At 43.8% G+C, this 23319-nt stretch overlaps 1 pseudogene across 1 annotated transcript in view; it reads right to left on the reverse strand.

Annotated features, from left to right (window-relative positions):
* The window catches only part of LOC308335660 (diacylglycerol kinase delta-like), an 81783-nt pseudogene that overhangs the window by 36445 nt on the left and 22019 nt on the right, over positions 1-23319 (reverse strand). The window contains exons 4-10 of the transcript XR_013966261.1: positions 22440-22544; positions 15845-15977; positions 14792-14898; positions 14082-14207; positions 9444-9546; positions 7409-7568; positions 6468-6576 (exon numbers count right to left, since the gene is read on the reverse strand). The product of XR_013966261.1 is annotated as a diacylglycerol kinase delta-like (transcript). The remainder of the gene's footprint in view (positions 1-6467; positions 6577-7408; positions 7569-9443; positions 9547-14081; positions 14208-14791; positions 14899-15844; positions 15978-22439; positions 22545-23319) is intronic.

The raw sequence follows: 23319 nt of genomic DNA on the forward strand, positions 1-23319 counted from the left end.
TTCCTCCTCCGCCCCTTATCTTCGACTATAACGCCTCTATCGCCTGCTATCGCCAGTATAGTTGCCGCCGGGTAACGACATAAGACACATACTAACGCACTTCCTGGAAAACACGCCATATGGGCTGCATGTCGCCCCGCTGTTAAGACGTAGAGTCAGCGGGTGAGGAAACGCCTGTTGCAATGTCCCCCAAACGTACTAAATGCACCGAGGGGGGACTTCCTAAAAAGGCCTTTAATATGTCACTGTCGCTTACAGAACTCACTGCCCCCGCTGTGTCTGTGTCTCCTCTCCTCTCCTCTCAGTCACATCATGTCCGACATGACACTTACTTGGCAGAGGAAATTACATCGCTGTGTTGGTCCGAGTCCAGGATCTTGGTGAGGTGAGACGCGACCGAGTCTGCATACTGAGTGATGTGGACCTAGAGGACAGACAGACAGACAGACAGACAGACAGACAGACAGACAGACAGACAGACAGACAGACAGACAGCATACTGAGTGATGTGGACCTAGAGGACGAACAGAGAGACAGACAGACAGTCTGCGTACCGAGTGACGTCAATACACGTCTGTAATAGAGCGTCGCAGTCCCGCCCCCTTTCATGACGACGCCAGGCCCAGGAAATGATTCCCAATGCATTTTTCCCATAGACATTTCAAAAGGTATTTATTTAAAGACGGTTACGCCGCGGACAAAGCCAACTGGAGTCGTGACAACTCATGACAACAAATACAATATTTTGGACCAAACAAATAATTACAAAGAAGAAAAACAACCGTTTTTGTCTACTTTCTAATTATTTGTTCGGCCCAAAAAAATGTGTTTGTTGTCATGATTTGTCACGACAAGAGTTGGCTTTGTCCGCGGCGTAAACATCTTTAAATAAATACTTTTTGAAATGTCTATGAGGAAAATTAATGGAGAATCATTTCCTGGGCCCTGGTAGGGGGCGGGACTGCGACGCTCTATAGTGTCTTCTAGGTGAAAAAGCATGCCGCTGATTAAGAACATTATTTCCACCTGTGCTGATTAGCAAGCTCCCCTGCAGCTGTGTGTATGAGTGTGCTGTCCGTGTTCAGTTCTGCATTGAGAGTCTCCAAGTAAAGACCTGTGTTTGAATGCTCTCCAAGTGTGGTTCATTTAGAGTCCAGAATATTCGCTGAAATAATATATTTTTTTAATGACAGATGTATAGTCACTACGACCACAAATGTCCCAAGAAACTAGCTAGCCTAGCCACCGAGTTTGCTAGCGCTCTGCAGGGAGAACAGAGCAACTGAATCCTTTGTTTTGATTAGGTGGTGAATGGTGCTGGTTTAACCCACGGCTGGAAGGCTGTTTCAACCAATCAGATTGCTTCCTCGAAACGACCTGTGGTATAATTGAGGGTAATCCATATACTCTGTCTATACACAGTACCTGGAGAGGGAAATCAATACAGTCTTCCTCCTTGGCATTGGGCGTGTGTTTGGTTGGCACCTCATACATCATCACACTCCACCTGAAAACACGCGCACGTGCACACACACACACACGCACACACACACGCACACGCACACGCACACACACGCTAAAGTCAAGCGCCATCGGGAAATAAATAAATAATAAACGTTCTTATCTATGGATCAAGGCCGCCACCGGCCGACCGCTACAGCCAATCCGATCAGACAACCTTTGCGTGTCCTTTTTTCCTTATCACAGGTTGTACCAGGAGACAAACACGCTGGAAACCACATCCTATAGTATAGCTAAAGTCAGGACATTAAACAAGCAACGTAACGACTGTTCAAATGTTTACTCCTTATTTATTTTTCACCCTGAAAATACCTGAAATTGTTATAAAGGTTGTGAAAGTCCGAGGAACCGTTACCTTAGCGTACGGGTCAGTAACTCTGAGAGAGTATATACGAATGGAACCAAACGGACCTGCATGTTCCATTTATACACTAAAACACAGATAGTTTTACACTGGTGTTCACACTACAACTATAAAGTATATAAAAAGAGGGGAGGGGGGGGGGGGGGGGGGGGCTTCATTTGAACATGAGTTAAGGACCTGCTAACCCATTCTGAACGGGAACCCATGTTGGTGTTAGCATCATGTTATGCTTTAGCTATTGAAAAATAGCAGATCTTCAAGCTCATAGCGCGCCACCGAGTGGCGCGCTACGAGCTTGTAGGTCTGCTATTTTTGAAAAATCGAAGAACGACTGACATTTTTTAGAATCTGATCTCAGGTCAGAATGGGTTAATCAGACCAAGTGTGTATCCAGTGGGAAACCTCGTATGAATCTGATCTCAGGTCAGAATGGGTTAAAGGTCCATTTGGACCCTGGTGTGGGCCCTGCATGGCCAGACAGCGAGAAACAAACAGCTCGTATGCCCATACTGTATATGTTTTGCAAGGATATATAGTTTTATTACCACTTTTAACAGCCTGCTCGTGGACTACATGGAAATTAGCTTCTGGCTAACTTTTAAAAAATGACTTAACGTGCAATATTGAATTAAATTAAATGAATATGAGAGAGAGAGAGAGAGAGAGAGAGAGAGAGAGAGAGAGAGAGAGAGAGAGAGTGAGAGAGAGAGAGAGAGACAGACAGAGACAGACAGAGACAGAGACAGAGAGAGAGACAGAGAGAGAGAGAGAGAGAGAGAGAGTGAGAGAGAGAGAGAGAGAGAGACAGAGAGACAGACAGAGACAGAGAGAGAGACAGAGAGAGAGACAGAGACAGAGACAGAGAGAGACAGAGACAGACAGGCAAGGAATGCAAGGGAAAGCCAGCAGTTTCAATAAGCCTGGTAAGATGGAAAGCCAGGCAGTACAAGTGTTCCTGGTATTAGTATAGGATCTGGAACCAGCAGTATAGGTTAGTGAGTGGCGGGTGGGGGAGGGGCGGGGGTGGTAGGGGGTGGTGGGGGGGTTCACCTACCTGTCCAGCATCTTAGTGGTGGCTCTCTCCAGCTTCTCCAGGATCTGAAGGAGCTGAGCGTCGTCGTCACACAGTCCGCCCCAGCCCAGCACCCGCGCCAGGTCGTTGCCCGTGCCCAGAGGAAGAACGCCCAGCTGACACTGACGAGAGAGAGAGAGAGAGAGAGAGAGAGAGAGAGATGGGGAAAGGAGGGGGCGGGGGAGAGTAGGTGAGAGACCAAACGAGTAAAGAATCGGGAAGGACGAACAGGCCTCACTGACCTTCGAAAGCCGCCGTCAATGAAATGCACTGAAAAGGGACAAAAAATCACGTTTGATCAGAATGGTCTCACTGACCTATATACCAAGGTCAAGGTATAGGTCTACTGACCCATACCAAGATCTCACTATAGATGCATTCTGTGCGTTGATCACGGCTACTGTTTTGACAGAGACTGAGTAAATGTACCGAGTAAATGTACCGAGTAAATGTACTGAGCAAATGTACTGAGTAAATGTACTGAGTAAATGTACCGAGTAAATGTACCGAGTAAATGTACTGAGTAAATGTAAGGCCGCCGAAGCTAAAACAATGCGAAACTGACTTACGTGGGCTGGTTAAGACTGATATGAGGTTAGGGGGACTTACGTGGTCGGTTAAGACTGAGGTTAGGGGGACTTAAGTGGTCGGTTAAGACTGATATGAGGTTAGGGCCGGGACTTACGTGGTCGGTTAAGACTGAGGTTAGGGTCAGCGTTAGTTTAATCTTAGGGTCAGTAGTCAGACAACACGTCTCGGCGCCATCAAAACAGTAACCTTGATCAACTCACAGAATGCAGCCTATACTGAGATCTCGGTAGGTCAGTATAGACGGCTACTGAGACCATTCAATGCTCTGATTAAACGCGATGTTGTCCCTTTCAGTGTAGCCTGGAACTCACCTATGCTTTTTATGGCATAGGCAGATCCCGGCAGGATCCGCCGGGAGAATATATGTGCAGCTGCGCGACATGAGACTAATTACTTAGAGCGACAGAGAGAGAGAGGAGCGTGTGTGTGTACATGTGTGCGTGTGTATGTCAATTTTACAAAGGTGCAGACAATCAGAAATCAGCAGAGAGTGAGCAATGTTTGCGCTACTCTATGCCGAATTGAAGTGGACTCAGACCCAGACTTTTTTTTTCTCCCTGGAAATAAAAACGTCTGGGTTTCCGAGGCTACTTTCAGTGCAACTGCACTGATATAGCATTCAAACCGGGTGGAGAAAGCGAGACAACAAGGAAGAGAGATAGAAAGGGATATATATGAGTCAATTTAGCAAAAGAAATCCTTTAAAATCTCCTAGCAATACACATAGCGGTAGTTGAAAGCCAACCCCTCAAAAAAACAGAACAGAGAGAGGCTCATTGAAGCACCATTTCAAAAAACGTCCTTGATGAGAGAATAAAAACCCGGAATCGGATTCTTGCTTTAACCAACATTAAACGTTGCATGGCTGAAGCCTCTCCCCCTTGAAACATTTTCCAAAAGATTTGGACATTTTATAAATGTCCAGTTTGGCATCAATGGTGTCCCACTGTTTCAAAGCTCATTTCATTACTCTCACTTCTCTTGGCATTTTGTTTGTGCAGCTAGCAGCACCAAGGATAAAGGCTGTTTCACACAAAAACTGAGAGAGAGAGAGAGAGAGAGAGAGAGAGAGAGAGAGAGAGAGAGAGAGAGAGAGTGGCAGCAGGTGCAGGTGCTAAACGCTAATTGACCACGACCCCACGCCACATTAAGCGACCGAAACTGATCACCATGAACTGAAAATGACTCGACACTAAATCAGTTTGAGTTCATTTGACAAAACATTCCATCGGGACATCTCTCTCTCTCTCTCTCTCTCTCTCTCTCTCTCTCTCTCTCTCTCTCTGTCTCTCTCTCTCTCTCTCTCTCTCTCTCTCTCTCTCTCTCTCTCTCTCTCTCTCTCTCTCTCTCTCTCTCTCTGCCATTACTCATGTGCAGTTTTATCAACATGATTGAATTATTTAGAATTTCCCTCTAAATTGACCATGGCATCATGACTCATTGAGTGCACGCTCACCTACAGTATGTCATAGTAGAGCCATTGAGATTAAGATATTAAGACATTATGAGAAAAAGGGAAAAAAATGTATCTCTCAATCTTCATCTTCATCTCCTTCCTCTTTTCCGACTCGTACTCGCAGACTGAACCTTTCTCTATAGCACCGGGATTCTCAAACCTTTCAGGCCGCCACCCCACAAAATAATCATAATTTGAACTGCGCCACACAACGCCTGGCAGCGTCGTGAGCTTGTAGATCTGCTATTTTACACATCATATTTGGCCAATGTTTGACCATTTATTATCTTCTTAGCATGTTGATTATACTTTTGACAGTAACGGGTCTTATTTTTCTTTTTGTTTTCTTTAGAAGTATTAAAATATGCTTTAACCCATTCTGAACGGGAACCCAGTTTGGTGTTATCATGTTATGGATTAGCTATTGAAAAATAGCAGATCTACAAGCTCATAGAACGACTGACATTTTTTTATAATCTGATCTCAGGTCAGAATGGGTTAATCAGACCAGTGTGTGTCCAGTGGAAACCTCGTATGAATCTGACTAAAACTAGACTAACACTAAAACATTCCAGGTGACTAAAATGTGACAAACAAAATGAAAACTATTTAAGAGACTATGTGACTATAACTAAAATCAAAATTTGCTGCCAAAAACAACACTGGTATCGGGGACATCTCAGTTGAGAACCAACTGCTCTATCCTTCCTCCCTCCTCGTCTCGCCTGTCCTCACGACCTCACCCGTTTACGGCAAGCCCCCAGAAAGGCTATAGGCCGAACGTTGAAGCCGCCGAGACGTAGTGGTCAGAGTTGGAATTTAGCACAAGGAAACCCCCCCATTTAGCGCTCCAAAATTTCGGCGGTCAAATGCGGAAGTATAGAGCGTTCTTGATGGGTGCTTCAAAACGCCACTGAGCAAAACAATAGTTTTGCTTTTTTCATTATAGTTTAGTTTTAGTTAGTTTTGACATCTTTTTTTCTAATTCAGTTAGTTTTAGTTAGTTTTTAGAGCAGGTTTGCTAGTTTTTATTCTGGTGAAAATGCTTAGTTTTAGTTTAGTTTCAGTTTAGTTATAGTTTAGTTTTATTTATTTTTCCGTACTTATAAAAGGATTATATTATAAATATCCGAAAGGCATATAAATATTCATAAAAACTAAAACTAAGGGTATTTTGTCTATAATTTCAGTTAGTTTTGAGGACACACAATACAGCTTCAGTCTGGTTATCGTCTTTGAATATATTTTTAGTTTTTATTAGTTTGTATTACTAGTATTGTTAGTATTTACTAAAATGCTTTTTTTAATTCCAGTTTTCGGTTTTTTTAGTTTAGTTTTAGTTAACTATTATAACCTTGGCTGTCCATAAACTCTACGGGTTTTACGGAGGTTGAGTTTGCCTCGCCCGCCCGTCCGTCCGTCCGTCCGTCCGTCCGTCCGTCCGTCCGTCCGTCCGTCCTCACCTGTTTATGGAGGCTGAGCTTGTCGAGCTCAGAGAGCACCCAGCCCACGCTGCCGTCTCCCCCGCACACCAAGATACGAAACGTCACAAACTTCTGGAACAGACGCAGCCTGGGGGGAGGGAGGGAGGGAGACATTTTTAGATTTTAGCCATGTTTACCAAGGGGCCAGCTAGGCACTCCAACCCTAGTGGTAAGAGGAAGGACTGCAGGCGGACCCGTGGATTCATGACGAGGAAACCCCGTGCAGCTGGGCTTTAACAGTTGCACTTCCGCATTTGACCTCCACATTTTGGAGGTCAAATGCGGAAATGCGCCCAAAAAACGCCACTGAGCAACTTCCAACGACATGAATAGCGGAGGGGCGGAGCTTCGCGCCAGTTTAGTCTCTATCCTTTTAATACTCTATGATGTTTACACAGTGAGAGACACTGGAGTATAACATAATGTACAGGTACAGTATCTAACAAAGTGTTTCACAAACATAGATTTTGGGGTTTTCTTTTCCTATATATATATTTTTTTTAAATGAATCTTATCGTATCTAAAGATTTTCATGAATGTTCAAAAACTATTCTAATTGATTCAAAAAATATATAGGGCTTAACCCTATCTTAACCCTTCTGGACGGGAACCCCTTTTTGGTGTTTTAACTAAGCATTGTCTTACTTTTATTTCAGAAAACTGGAGGATTTAGACGATTTATTTTTTTAAATTTCGAGGTGAGGCCTAAATAGGGCTTAAGGGTGCGGTCACAAGGGTGCGGTCACACCGAACGTTAATTCCACATATTTATTTATTTATTTGTGTTACCGGGGGAAGACACTGAAAAAGTTTGTTCTCCGTCAAAGACGTTTCAAATGGACCGAGAAATGGCGACTCACGGACGCACGAGTCATATAGACGAGTCACACAATTACTAGTAAAATAAAGAGACACCGTACCCCAGCTGCGGTCCTCCGTTCATCAGGTCAAACACCTGGGCGGGGTTGAGGAGCTGCTTGAACTTGCGGAGGAACTTCACCCCCTGGTTGTCTCCGCTCTTGGAGTTGACCAGGACCAGCAGGGGGCTGGAGCACGACGCAGAGGTGGCCTTCCAGAAGCCTGCACGCAAAATAGAACATAAGATAAACTAATTAAGGTAGTGGTTCTAAAGATAGATACATTATTGACTTGGACCCCTTTCATAGAGTTTGTGGAAAGCATACCTTTCACTTAAACCCATATTCCCTTGTACAATCTGTTACCTCACACCAAATCTGACATTGGACAGTTGGATATAGAGCAATTTACTATTTAACTGAATGATGGATACAATGTATGTAACCTAGATACCATACCCTGATGGAAAATGCTGTTGTTGTTTTTTTACTATGTTCATTAGTACTTTCAATACTAGTTTACTAATTACTGTTACTGTCTTATACTGTCTGTCTTTGTTTTAATTGTCTTGTTCTGACCTTGATTGGGGGGGGGGGGGGGGATATTTACATGTCGGATACAACAAAATGTACAAATAAATGAAGTGTTTAAAAAAAAAAAAATCCCACGATTCTGTAACCCATTTTTCACACCTGTGTCAATTATCTAATGTGATCCTGGGCTCTACACACCCTCCGCCAACCTAGTCCCCCATATATGGGGGACAAGGGGAGAGCAACGGACTTGAACTCATGCTTCCTTCATGCCTGAGTGTCCGAGTTGCTCCTTTTACAGCTGACAGGGGGGGGGAGTTTCCCTGGTTGGACGTATAGTATAGCGAGTGGAAGGAACACGTTATTCCAACCAGTTCCTTTCCCCTCCATCAGGCGCCCCGGCTGGCCAGGGGGAGGCAGTTTAGAGACCAGGACCACTGCATGTTTTTTGTGAGGGTATACCTACCCTATAGGGGACACGGGGAGAACATGCAAACTCCACACAGAAAGGCCCTTTCGCCAACCCCGCCTTCGGGTATGGACACTGAGGACGCGGAGGAGGAAACACGCCGCCAGCACCCACAGCGTCCCGAGCGGGGAATCGAACACAGGACCTTCTAGCTGTGAGGCGACAGCACTACCAACCGTGCCACCAACAAGAAAAGTTTTGACCCTGAAAAATGCCTTTTAAATCCCGACCTTAAAGGTGTGTTCAAACCTGAAGATATATATTAAGTTTCCAGACGCTTGAATCGCTTCACTTTGGTCAGCGTTGGTAAAAAAATTAAAATAAAACTTCGCTTGCGTCGCGCGCCGATTGGATGAATAAAATCAAACAGCCAAAAACATTTCTGGGGTTCCGGACATCATCAACGAATGATTGGCTGTCAGGCATCTTTTTTACGCCGCGACATAGATGCTTTCCTGGGCTTACTGGGTTCAAAATAAATCTAGATTTGGCACTGGCATTCTCTGCTTCTTCTCTCCCGCCATATTTTGGACCAGCTGGGTATAGTTGAAGCAAGGGAAACAAACTGACCCGAATCCCGACACAAACTCACGGCAGACAAAACGTCATCGTCTCCGTCAGGTGGAAAAGGTCACGGGATTCAAATAAATAAAAAACAGCAAAAGTAGCAGATGTAATACTTTTTTTTTTAAATGTTTGTTTTTGTGGTTTTCGCCTTTTTATTTTATATTTTTCATGGAGGGACAGACAGTAGGCTGACAGGAAATGGGGAGAGAGAGATTGGGGGGGGAAGGCATGCAGTAAAGGCCGTCGGGATCGGGAGTCGAACCCGCGGCACACTGGCCAGACTGGATTACCAGCCAAGGTGACTGGACCACTGAGCCACGGCCCCAGGCCTCGGATGTACTACTTTTGATGCCTTTTTGTGACGCTATACTGTATATGACGACGAATAAACCCCCCCAAAAGTTAAAATATGGATATAAGAGGTTATGGATATAAGAGGTTTTCTGCCTGACAACAACGATATGCGTGTATATGCACGTGTGCTTGTGAGCACGCGTGCGTGTGTGCACGTGTGCGTGTGTGTCTCACCATCTGAGTCGATAATGTTGAGTGCGGTCGGAGGAATGATTGACACTCGGCACTGGCCCAATGGACACACCTTCCCCATCTGCTCTTTACAGCTGTTATGGACCTGCGCTCGCACACACACACGCACACATGCACACACGCACACACACACACACACACATAGTCAGAGGTCTCCGTAGACCGTAGTATTGCTCCATTTCTCCAGAGGCAGAAAGGTCAGTTAATCCCCCTGAATATAACTTCCATAACCTTTACAAATACCACTCGCATCCATGGTGTGTGTGTGTGTGTGTGTGTGTGTGCGTGCGTGCGTGCGTGCGTGTGTGCGTGAGAGGGCTAGCCTTTTTAGCATAATGTCTGTTACCATTCCAATCCAAAGCACATCATTTATAGAGCTCACATTTAACACACACAATGCTATATATAGTGCTTAACACTAGCCAGTCTGAAAAAAAATCACTACTACTCAGTCGCTGAACGGTCAGAGGGACCGTGTTCTTGGTGCGATTTGATTGGCCACTCTCTCCCCCACATCCAGCTGGAGACGTTCAAGCCGGCTGCATCCCATTTCCAACGAATTAAATCATATATGTTTGGCTGGTTAATTAACTTGGAATTTGTTTACTATTTTGATAAGATAATATGAATACAATGATTATTATCCATGATGAGGGCAGAGGGATGTTATTATTGAATGCTCGGTTTCAATGGAGCGAGAAGCTAGCTAGCCTAGTTAGCTAGCTGTCTGTGTCGTGTGTTGTTAACAATGGGACATTGTCTACTCTGAACTTCTGAGATGTTGTCATTTCTAAACACATGTTTTCACTCCTAAAATGTATAAAACTAATAATACATATTTTGCCCGGTTAGTGCTATATTGCAACATAGCCATGGAAGAGTGTCGCGTTGCTGCTTATTTTTTTCCTTCTTCCACCCTGCAAAGATCAAAAGTATTTTCTCGTGCGTTATCGATGTAATTAATATTATGTGACCCCATGCCATGTACAGACTGCTTGACTATAGGCATGTAAACATGACATAATTGTATTAATGTTTAAGTGTAATGATGTTATTGACCGGATTGTCCGTAGTAACAGACCCCCATTCCTCCAGCCGTTAGCTTACATTTGCTAATATTATAAGCTAACCGCATTACTAAAGCCAATGTATTGCCGTAAATGCGGCATGTCCGCGGTAAATTACTTATACAAGTGAGTCGCGTTATATTTACCTAAATTACAAGCCAAAGTACATTCCAAATAAACAATTATTAGCCACGTTATGTTGTTATATCAGTTTAATTAAAAAAAAACATTTGCTATGCTGTGTGTATTTCTTTGTCCCAACTTGCAAGTACATCAACCACGTGACCGGGCTGTTTTCTGCCCCCTCAATATCCCAACCGAAATATTTTATAAGATGGCTCTCCGCATCATAAGTGCATAATACTTGTTTATTTGGAGTGAACATGACAATGACGAGTAAATACATATTAACACGACTCCCGTCGATACGTTATTTAGCCTGGACATTTCCGAATTTAGCTGAAAACGGGCTTAGTAGCCTACTATTATATTCCATTGATTGTGCCAAAGAAAGAATCGCGTCAGGTCAAACCGGCCATGCACACCATTGCTCACGAAAGCGACACCCTTGCAAGCAGCCTAGTTCACATACATGACGAAATACGACATTAGAGTTATATATTGTCATTTTTATATAGAGGGGGAAACATTATAGGCTACACGTGTTATCGATATAATCGATGTAATTAATATATTTGATTGATCCAAATAATCGCCTAGTTAGCTAGCTGTATGTGTGTTGCGTGTTCTTTTTTTTTTCCTCCACCCCTCTTTTCTTTAAATCATAACTCGCTCATTTTTTGCTCATTTTAAAAAATTCAAAATACCATGTAAACTACTGAATTCGGTCTTTCATTTGGTATATAGATCGGTTGTGTAGGCCCTCTCTACGAAACGATATCAAGTGAAAAGGAAATGTCGGGGAATCGGGTTATAAAAGACACCATTATCAAGCAGCAAAAAGGCGAGTAGGCCTATGGGGGAGAAAGGGGGACGTCGGTCCATTGTGCCGATAATAGCTTGACAGAGTAAGAGATATATGCCTAAAATCATATTTACAAAACGTTTCAAATGGGGAAAAAAACAGAGATGATTTCAATCGAATATTTAGACAAAGTCATGCAAGGGGAACTTTCTCTGGACTCCATGGGCTAAGAAAATAAACTTTTAAATCTCAAAACCGGTCAGAATGACCGCTCCGACGTCGTAGTGTTAAAGGACCACTTCACCACTTTTCAACCTATCTTCATATAATAGGTAGCCTACTCACTAATAATCATGATAAAATGGCACGATTTTTTTCTACTCAGTCCGTGTCTCATAGGAGGGCTGTGGGCAGTTTAGAAACCGTCTTCCAGTGACATCATCATTAGGCAGATTCATTTTTAAACATTTTTTTTTTTACAAAAATGTTTAGATTTTCATTATCGTGAGAACGATGGCTTCCATTTTCGCATTGCAACTTTTCAGGACTAGAAAGCCTGCAGTTTCTAGTAGCTTGTATATATTCCCCATCGATGATAAGACGGTTTCTGAACTTCCCACTGCCCTCCTATGAGACACAGACCGAGTAGAAACAAATTGCGCCATTTGTTCATGATTATTAGTGAGGACCTATTATATGAAGATAGGTTGAAAAGTGGTGAAGTGGTCCTTTAACAGCGTAAATTCTAGGCAGGAAGCCCTTGTTGGGGTTCTGTACAGTATTGTACAGTATTCAGAAATTACACAAATGTGATGCCGCTATATACATATTTGAAGTTTTTCCAGAAAACTTATAGGTCAGGATTTAGAAGGCGTTTTTAGAATCGGCCTCAGTCCAAAATGGGTTAATTGCTCACGACGTCTCCACGCGTCTTCATAATTAACCCATTTTGGTGTTAGCATCATGTCGTGCTTTCGCTATTGAAAAATAGCAGATCTACAAGCTCATAGCGCGCCACCGAGTGGCACGCTATTTTTTGAAAAATCGAAGAGCGATTTTTTTTTAAATCTGATCAGAGAAGAAGAAGCGCTATCCGGCCGAATGACCTGGAAGTGATAATCCTCCATTGTTGTGCCATGGGGTCATGGCAGTGTTCTAGCGATCCGACTATTAATGTGGTTAGCACGACCTCAAATTAACGTTTTTTTTATCGTACTTTATCCCATTCTGACCACTAGTAAAACCATTAATGACGGCGTGCGCACGCACATGCACCGAGGATTGGGATTTAGGCTGTCTCTACCAAGGGAGTCCTATATGGCTATAGGACAGATCCATTGGTATTTACATCATTATGAGGCTATATACCGGGACAGCATGCTACCGACTTACATAAGCACATTATTACTCATTCAGCGCTGTGGGTATACTGCTGCGTCTGACAATTATATATACCTCAGATCATGTTACCCCCCATGTGAGCACTAAATATGGGATGTATGCTTTCAGCAATTATAGTCTCCGTCTTTCTCAGAAAGATATGAAGTTAGAATCCCTTGAACTGACAGAATGATGGAAGGAAAGACAGACAGACAGACAGACAGACAGACAGACCGCGTGCCATGCCCCTAAATAAAGAAGGAACGTCTCAAAACGCCTGGCATCTCCCTTCAACAGCTTCAAATAGCATGCAGGCAAACCCAGTGTTGCAAAGAAGCCAAAAAAAACTACCACCTCCATCTGGAGGTGCCCTCTCTCAGGGTAAATGTAATAGTATTCATATAGGATGTAATTGTCTCCACCAGGCCGAAGGCATGGTGAGAGTATGTTTTGCACTCTGTCTGTCTGTCTGTCCGTGTGTGCGTGTGTGTGTGTGTGTGTGTGTGTGTGTGTGTGTGTGTGCGTGTGCCTGTCCATGTGTCCGTCGGTCCGTCCGTGTGTAGAGCTATTCGTTAAACCGGTCGATGCCACATTTTGCACACACAGACTCCCTCATGGTTGCCAACGACGAACCTCTGCCCCCAAATATTCCAGAACGGCCTGTTGTTATAGCACCACCATGAGGTAGATGTATACACACTCCCTAAGAGGCCTAGAAACCTTTGACCTGCATTTTTCCACATCTTGCCTTTTATAGCGCCGACACCAGGAGGCCAACTTTTGTAAAACAACACAAGACGAATGAGCACCCCCAACCCCCCAAAAATTAGCCAGATTGAGCACAGCAGGTGAGATTGAGATTCTGGAGTCTTATCAGGCCATGCAGTGCACTGTGCCATTCAAGTCACAGGCAGTGGCACATTAGCCACACAAGCAGACACACTCCACATACACATTTTGGAGATTTGAACAGTCAGAATGTTCAAATGCGTTTATGTCCCCCACACAGACCTAGTGGAATAATACAATATTTTTGTATATTTTTGTAAATATTGTATTTTTATATACAATATTTTTTGGGAAAAAAAAAACAAAAAAAACAAACTTTTTTTTTTCTTTTTTTTTGATGAACATCGACTAAGAGGTGGTCAGTCGACTGAGACCCGTTCCGATCGATTAGTCGACTATTCGACTAATCGAGGTCAGCCCTGCATGGAGGAGGGGGGGGGGGGGGGGAGCGTGACTCACGATGTCCTTGCACCAGAGACAACGCCAGTCCTGCAGCCGCCGCACGCTGCCGCAGTTCTTGTCGCACACCACGCACTTGGCGTTGACCGGCAGGTTGCCCTCCAGCCACTGGTGAGGCATGGTCACCTGTGGGAGGAGCAACGCAAATCAATGCCAAGTGTCAAACAAAACAGGTGTACTTGATTTGTACTTGATTGTATACATCCATTTAGACACTACCAAAGTGTATAACCAATACAAATACAAAATGAATCTTTAAAATGATAGTTAAAAGAACACCTTATATAAACCATCTTGTGTAGTAACCCTGGGAAAACAATAATAATTCAAATATATCATTTGTTGAAAGTGATTTTTCCTATGTTTTTTATTTCTTATTTTATTTTTTATTTTTACTATGTTTTATTTTGAGCTAGTGTCTGTAAACAATTGTAAGTATTGCCTTTTGTTAAATGTTAAATGTTTGTCTGTGTCGGACCCCAGGAAGACTAGCTTTTGTCAAGGCAAAAGCTAATGGGGATCCTTATAAACAATAAACAATAAACCTTAAAAACATTCACTTTGAAAGAATATATATTTCAATTATTTGCGCCACATTTTTACGTTTTTTCCAAAAAAGCTAAAGTATATAACATAATGCTTGAAACCCCAAAAGGGGTCTGGGGTCTGCGTGTGTGTGTGTGTGTGTGTGTGTGTGTGTACACACTCACCCCTTCTTTGTCCTCCATGACGTCATTTCCTATGGAGGCCAGCGTGGTCCATTTGCAGCTGTTGGTGGAGCGCACCGCACAGCGCTTATGGGCCTTGAACTTACACACTATAAACAGAAGGTCAGAGGTCGATGCATCAATGCATTTTAAAACTGTTTTCTTTTGTATTTAACTCATTTTTTTAGCCATTTTTTCAAAAATAGCAGACCTACAAGCTCGTAGCGAGCCACTCGGTGGCACGCCATGAGCTTGTACATCTGCTATATTTCAATAGCTAAAGCATACTGTAACATAATGCTAACACCAAAAGGGGTTCCCGCCCAAAATGGGTTTTAATATCATGTTGTATGAAGTCCCTCAAGTGTATTTCTAAAGGTTTGAATCACCACTCACATACATAAAAACCAGTCCATGTAATTTCTGTCTGGCTTCAAATGCAGTATTAGCTACAGTATAGCACAATGTTTTGATGTGGTGGGTGGCTGGGGGGGGAGGGGGCGCTGTGTATGCAAATAGGCCCTCACCGACAGATGGCTAAATTAAAATATTCAGAGCATATGGGCTAGTTTAGACTCAACATGGACGTGAATGAATGTGACCAGATTTGACTGAGCCATCGCTCAAATTACAGCTTTTCACCAGAAGGAGATTTGTTTTTATTTTCATGAGTCAATAGCACAGGCAGACTCTTCACATACTAGAGCATGTCTGAAATAAGCGTCAGAGCATGATATCGACATGTAAAAAATATGAAATAAATGCATAAACACGTAGCCATAGGCGTGTAATGTTAAGAGACCACAGAAGTGAACCTTTCAAGCCTCTTTTCTCAACGCACTGTTTTCTGCAAGACATTATACTCTATATAAGCCATATCTCCAAAACCGGTGGGTCAAACTTGAACGACCAATTCAACCGAGTGAATTTGAAGCTATATGGTTCCCTGCTTTCATAATATGACATGCAATATTGGCAGTCCCTCAGTCAAATGTAGTCACAAATGTGTGCGTGTGTGTGCGTGCGTGCGTGTGTGCGTGGAGGGGCTCTCTCTACCTTCACAGGACAGTCCGTGCGAGGTGACCCCCGGCAGGGCCTCTCTGCAGACATTACAGAAGGTGGGTCTGGCGTGGGAGCAGGCGTACCAGTTGTGCATCCCAGAGAAGTGCTCCATGTTGAACAGACTGGCCTGGGAGGGAGGGACACACACACACACACACACACACACCAACACACAAAGACACCTTTTCAGACTCCATCATGGCCCATAGCACTTACCCGGCCACCCCCTTAGATAGCATTTCTGTAGACTTAGATAGCATTTGATACAGACTTATAGCATGTTATGTAGACAGCACTATAATTGCATTGTATTAGAGTTCTCATTTTCGGCCCGAACCCGACCCGGCCCGGCCCGACATTTTAGGGCCGGGCCGGGCCCAAAAAATATGCTAATTAGATGGGCCGGGCCGGGCCTCGGGCTCTGTGATTTTCCGTGATTTTCATTTTTTCTTTTTTCAAAAATGTTATTATAATAAAAATAGCAATTCTGTTATTTGTGTAATGTGTAGGCTATATAGCCTACAAGTATGTATTTATTATGAAGAGGGCTGCGCTATGGCGATTCACTTGTGACAGGAGGAAGACGGAGGAGTGGAGGTGGGGGGCTTGGAATGGATTACTGACTGCGCAGGCAGAGAGAAGTGAACGTTGGGGTGGTTGTTAACTTGTTTAATGTTCATACCGCTGGCTGGCCTCTGTTTTGCGGCGCACCAAATGAGCTTCAGTTCATAATGCTAAATGTTTTATAAATCAATCGGATTATCACACGATAGACTGCAACATAACAAAAACAGTTGCACTGAGCCATCTCGTTAAACCCAGCTGGCTGCGATGAATAACCTAATCATTAGGCCTAATCAACGTCATATAGTCACCAACGATCCATATTCTGTAGTGTATGATCTGACCACGCAATGTTACAGTCCACTGCAGGGCAGTGCAGGCTACAGGCTAATGGCTATTTGATTTACAAAATGATTAGTATTATAACCGCCGTCCCTCAGTGCGGCAGCGGCGCTCCTCGTTATATGTGCCCGATTTAAAATAACAGATCTCTAAGCTGTCGAGACACGCCATGAGCGGGTGCATGGATGGTTTGTAAACTTTGTAGGCTATGTTTGTTCTTTTGGACACCGAACGGGGACGATACTTGGGGTCTTGGACATAGCTTCACTTCAGAGGAAACGGGAGCTACAGTACTCACCACCACTGGAAATGGAATCCATTAGAATGATATGGAAATGGTACATAAATGAGCTACATAAATCCTTTATTTCGGCAATAAGTCCATTGAACTCCGTTCTCACTCTCGAACAGACACACACTGAAAGAAAAAAAAAGAACGCCACTTTATTGCATGGCCAGCGCAGCAGCATGCGCCGTCAGTGGTTCACTGACGGCGCATGCTACTGCGCTGGCCATGCAATAAAAGTGGCGTTCTTTTTTTTCTTTGTCGGGCTTTATAGGGCTTCGGGCCTAACATTATGGTATTTTTTAGGGCCGGGCCGGGCTTCGGGCTGACCCAGTTAGGGCCGGGCCGTGCCGGGCTTCAAATTTCGGGCCCGATGAGAACTCTACATTGTATCACGTCATAGTACATTATGTATAGCATAGTAGTATAGATGTATAGTTTATGTTAATGTATAGCTTCATTATATAGATATTCCACTGTTACTTTCTTAGCTTATACGCATGTTTCTTGATAAATGTTTTTATGTGATATATTCCCATGCTTTTTTGTTATTGCTTAATGTAAGTCGCTCTGGATTAAAGAGCGTCTGCTAAATGCCTAAATTGTATATTGTAAAGACAGGTCAGTGACGTCATCGACTGGCATATACGAGGGAACACGGACACAGAGGACAGGCCAGTGACATCACCGACTGGCCTATATACACGAGAGGACACGAACACAGAGGACAGGCCAGTGACATCACCGACTGGCCTATATATACACGAGAGGACACGGACACAGAGGACAGGCCAGTGACATCACCGCTTCGTATAAAACCAGGTGTCAAGCATTCACGCTGGAAAAGGAAGCCAATACGGAAGTCATTAATGGCCTAGCAGGTGTCATTGATTCCTCTAACGATCCCTCTACTTTACAGCATATTCCACCGGAGTCAATGATGACTTGGCGCACGTAACTTTGCATTTGGTTTCATTGCTTAGTAAACCTTTTCATAAATATGTGTATGTTTTCAATTGCTAGTTTCAAGTCTTCTTCCCACATGTGTGTATAGTGTAATTTTGAGGGGCACTAGCGACTCCTATGTGTCCAGCTTTGAGGGTTTGTGTAAAGTTAATTTATTAAAGAAAAACCATACACAAATCACAATTTCAACCCCCCTCTCACCCTGGCTATATAGCTCTGCTCTGGAACCTGAAAGAGTTAAAGAATGTCTGGGTCTGATCATCCATGTCTATGTTTATTTCTAAATAATAACCTGCTCTCCCCGTTGATTATCCCTTGCTTAACCACGTATGCCCTTTTCCCCCAAAAAAAATAATAAATATAGCCTTAATTACTCTCATTGCTTCCACCTGTCTGTCACACCTCTGCTGTATTATAAAAAAAACACAGTCTTATCAAAACCTAATCCCCGAGATGAGAGGATTTCCCCGTTCAGACCAGGGGGGCAGTCAGACAGATATTTTGTGAAGCCACTAAGGAAATGAAAGTTCATATAATGGCCTGTTGTGGCGCTGTCATTGGGCTCAAAAAAACCCATAGCCCCATAGAAGTCCATGTATTTGGGCCCAACTTCACCTAGACTGTATTACCTTAATAAACATGGTCATGAATACTTTTTGCTTCCAGTCACTAGTTTAAAGTCTCATTTCTAATGTCATAATATTCTTTTTGGAAAATTATGGTCCCATTTATTAAAAAAATGACCATAAAGTCGCGCATGTTCTGAGGGGCGTGGCTACCGTTACAGTCTATGAACGGGATCCCCCACCCACTCGAGTCAAAATAAAAACCAACGAAGAAGAAGGGGGGAAGTCCCGCCTCGTTGTCTGGGCCAGCCAATGGCCAGCTGGGCCCAAACGGATCTAGAAAGATGGCGACTTCCATTGCAAGGACTGACAGGCTTCATTTTACGTTCATGTTAGACCCGCGGAACGCTTTGTCCATATTTTTTACAGTCTATGGTTCAGACTCATTACACACAATATGGGATCCTACTATACGGAGGACTGAGTCAGCAGGCGTGAATCAAAATCTTAAGGGCTCAATAAATGACATTATAAGATGCTGGAAAATACAAGGAGCAGTTAAACCATTTTGCGCGGGAACCCCCTTTTGGTGTTTCAGCTATTGAAAAATAGCAGACCTACAAGCTCATAGCGCGGCACCGAGTGCCGCGCTATGAGCTCGTATAGGTCTGCTATTTTTTTGAAAAATCAAAGAACGACACTGAATAACTTTTTCAGAAAACTGTCAGGACAGAATCTTATCTCAGGTCAAAATGGGTTAAGCTCGGGCCACAAGTGTAGCGGCTTACAATCTCCATGTACCTTTTTATCAAAATAGGGGCGTCTGACGTTATAGGAAGCAGCATTAATCTGCCAGAAGAGAACGGGAGACGGGGAGGGAGAGCGAGCGAACGAGGACATAATAGTGTAAGGGAGGATGGGGTGGGAAGAATAATGCCTCGTGAAAATATATGAACTGTGACAAAGAACAAACGTTTGATTGTTAAAAGGGGGAATGGAAGGAGGAGGTAATGAGGTTTCATCAAAGGTGTAAAGATAAAGACACAAGGACCTGTTTCTACCACTTCAAACAAGCGGAGAAAATAAACAGAATGATCAATGAAGACTTATTTTCTCTCTCTCTCTCTCTTTCCGTTTTGAATTGAGAGTGGCCAATTTTTTTCTTTTACCCCCTTTTCTCCTATATGCCAATATTAATTCCTTCTGTTATGTACAGTGTATCCACTTACGTGAACAGCATAATACTCAAACGACGAGAGAAAGCGTGTATCCATTTATTGTTATACTGTCCTCAGCACACTTCCCGACGTCCCTCGGTCCACGTGTGATGACGTAACCGCCTGTCTTAAAGGAACAATGGACTGCCGAGATAACGGCAGTGCCGGCGTTATTTAAATCACGTTTTCTTGACCTCCCCGCACACATGTTATGCGTGTTGTCACCGTTGTTGTATCAGTGTTGTTTTCGGCAGCACATTTCTATTTTAGTTTAGTCATAGTTTGGGGACTGAAACTGAAACTAGTTTTTGTCATATTTTAGTCACCTGGAATGTCTTGGTGATAGTCTAGTTTTAGTCGACTAAAACGTCATAAGATTTTAGTCGACTAAATCTACAGTTGATTTAGTCGACTAAAATGTATTTTTTGCGGGCCGTCGTAATGAGTGTTTTTACACTTGCTGAAAATAGATGATCTACAAGCTCACAACGCGTCGCAGTGAGCTTGTAGATCGGCTATTTTCAGCATGCAACCAAAGTGTGAAATTACTTATACTGGATCTCCTGTCCACTAGTCCCTTCCTAACATTTTAGTTTTTATTTGTCGACGAAATTGTCAGTATATTTAGTCTCAGTTTTAGTCATCGTAGCTTAATTTTCATTGAGTTTCCATTCGTTTTTGTCAGTGAAAAAAGGTAGTCTTAGTTTTAGTCGACGAAAACTATCCTATACTGTAGTGGGTCGCACAACACCAAGACTGCAGTTCAAATAGTTTATTTCATATTTGAACAATTATAAGGACAATCATTTCGGCTATCCAGCCTTCATCACTGATGAATGAAGGCTGGATAGCCAAAACGTTTGTCCTATCAAACAAACGTTTCGGCTATCCAGTCCAAATATGAACTAAATATAACTACCGTATTTGAACTGCAGTCTTGGTGTGTGCGACCCACTACCGTTATTTTGATATGTTTTGAACGGGTAGCGCACCTATAGTCAGAGCGCGGTGGTCATAATTATGAAGAGTATCCTATACGGTCTCACCTGACAGTGAGGAGCCCCCAACGGGAGGATGCACTGTTTGTATCCTACTGGCTGCACCTGACAGTGAGGAGCCCCAACGGGAGGATGCACTGTTGGCTGACCTGACAGTGAGGAGCCCCCAACGGGAGGATGCACTGTTTGTATCCTACTGGCTGCACCTGACAGTGAGGAGCCCCAACGGGAGGATGCACTGTTGGCTGACCTGACAGTGAGGAGCCCCCAACGGGAGGATGCACTGTTTGTATCCTACTGGCTGCACCTGACAGTGAGGAGCCCCAACGGGAGGATGCACTGTTGGCTGATCTGACAGTGAGGAGCCCCCGCAGACGTAGTAGAGCATCCGTCCCCACTCCTCCCGACCAACACTCCCCGCTGTCAGGTGCCACCCCCAGCCCGTAGGACTAAAACTAAAATGACATTTTATTCCCCTTATAGCATTTCTGTAGACTTAGATAGCATTTCTGTAGACTTAGATAGCATTTGATACAGACTTATAGCATGTTATGAACACGGCACTATAATTGCATTGTATGTACTATGTAGTCATAGTACAGATGTATAGCATAGTAGTATAGATGTATAGTTTCATTATATAGATATTCCACTGTTAACTTTCTTAGCTTACGCATGTTTCATGATTTAATGTTTTATGTGATGTATTCCCATGCTTTTTTTGTTCTTGCTTAATGTAAATCGCTCTGGATTAAGAGCGTCTGCTAAATGCCTAAATTGTGAATTGTAAATTGTAATTCAAGATACGACTAGTAGTATGCCGTTAGAATGAACGGTGCTCTGGGGTCTAGGAGGTTATTAGCGGCATCTAGAAAACAGTCCTGTGAAGGTCTATGGCATCTAGAAAACAGTCCTGTGAAGGTCTATAGGCATCTAGAAAACAGTCCTGTGAAGGTCTACAGGCATCTAGAAAACAGTCCTGTGAAGGTCTATAGGCATCTAGAAAACAGTCCTGTGAAGGTCTATGGCATCTAGAAAACAGTCCTGTGAAGGTCTATGGCATCTAGAAAACAGTCCTGTGAAGGTCTAGAGGCATCTAGAAAACAGTCCTGTGAAGGCCTATATAGGCATCTAGAAAGGAGAGCTGTGGGGTCTAGGAAAGGCAGTACAAGATGAAGTGACCCGTTCTCCTATATACGGCAGTGAATGCTGGACACTGAAGCCGACGCCGCAGAAGTCTCTATAGACGGGGGGTGTGCTGCGCCAGAATGTCGCGCGCAGTACCTTGACACCAGCAAAGAGCACACGTGTTACAAGAACAAACAAGAAACGGTACGATGGAATGCAAAAGGGTGAGCCAGACAATAAGCAGCCAGAGGCAAAGGCATATCAAAGAACTGGCCAGCCAGCAAATTGGTACATGTGGGAACCAAACGCGCGGACACACCGGTCACAAGGACGTCGTCCCATACTAACATAATATACAAGAACGTGACGCAGGAGCGCAACGAACCAATGAACTATAGGCAGATAATGTGGAGAACCCGGACGACTGGAAGCGACGAGGGAGCATGGGCTCGTCCGAGGACGACCGACCGTCCTACAGAGAGAGACGCTGAAAAAGACTGAAGGTTCTGAATTTTGCTTTACCTCGTAGATCTCCAACTTCTGGACGGACTTCAGCGCGCCGATCCAGTCCTCCATCTCCTTCCTGCTCTCGGCGCACAGCATCAACTTCCTGAACGGAGTGATCACCTGAGAGAGAGAGAGAGAGATAGAGAGAGAGAGAGAGAGAGAGAGAGAGAGAGAGAGAGAGAGAGAGAGATCACATTTATTCATAGAGCATATTTATTTTTTATATATTTGTCCATCCCACGATTTTGTAACCCATTTTTCACCCCTGTGTCAATCATCTAATGTGATCCTGGGCTCTACACACCCTCCACCAACCTAGTCCCCCATATATGGGGAACAAGGGGAGGAGTAACGGACTTGATGCTTCCTTCATGCCTGAGTGTCCAAGTTGCTCCTTTACACCTGACAGGGGGGAGTTTCCCTGGTTGGACGTATAGCGCGTGGAAGGAACACGTTATTCCAACCAGTTCCTTTCCCCTCCATCAGGCGCCCCGGCTGGCCAGGGGGAGGCAGTTTTATAGAGCATATTAATAGAACACAGAGACATAGTGGTCAAGACAGTAGAAAAACACTAAGCAAGGTGAATATTTCTTGACATTCTTAATATGTTTCATTAAGAGGATTCAAAGACTGGTGAATATAGTAGGGTTTTAAGCTGAGGTGAGGGCGAGAGACAGAGAGAGGAGAGTGAGAGTGAGAGTGAGAGTGAGAGTGAGAGTGAGAGAGAGAGAGAGAGAGAGAGAGAGAGAGAGAGAGAGACGACCGGAACTCAAGTTTATCCCAGTGATTCCCAACCTGTGGGGAATCAATCTGTTGTTCAAGTGTGCCCTTGATCCAAAAAAAAAGATATGGAACCACTGGTTTATTCAAACCAAAATAACTTGACACCCCGTCA

Source organism: Protomyctophum bolini (assembly GCF_963924005.1).
Source record: "Protomyctophum bolini genome assembly, chromosome: 20".
In the NCBI taxonomy this organism is placed as follows: Eukaryota; Metazoa; Chordata; class Actinopteri; order Myctophiformes; family Myctophidae; genus Protomyctophum; species Protomyctophum bolini.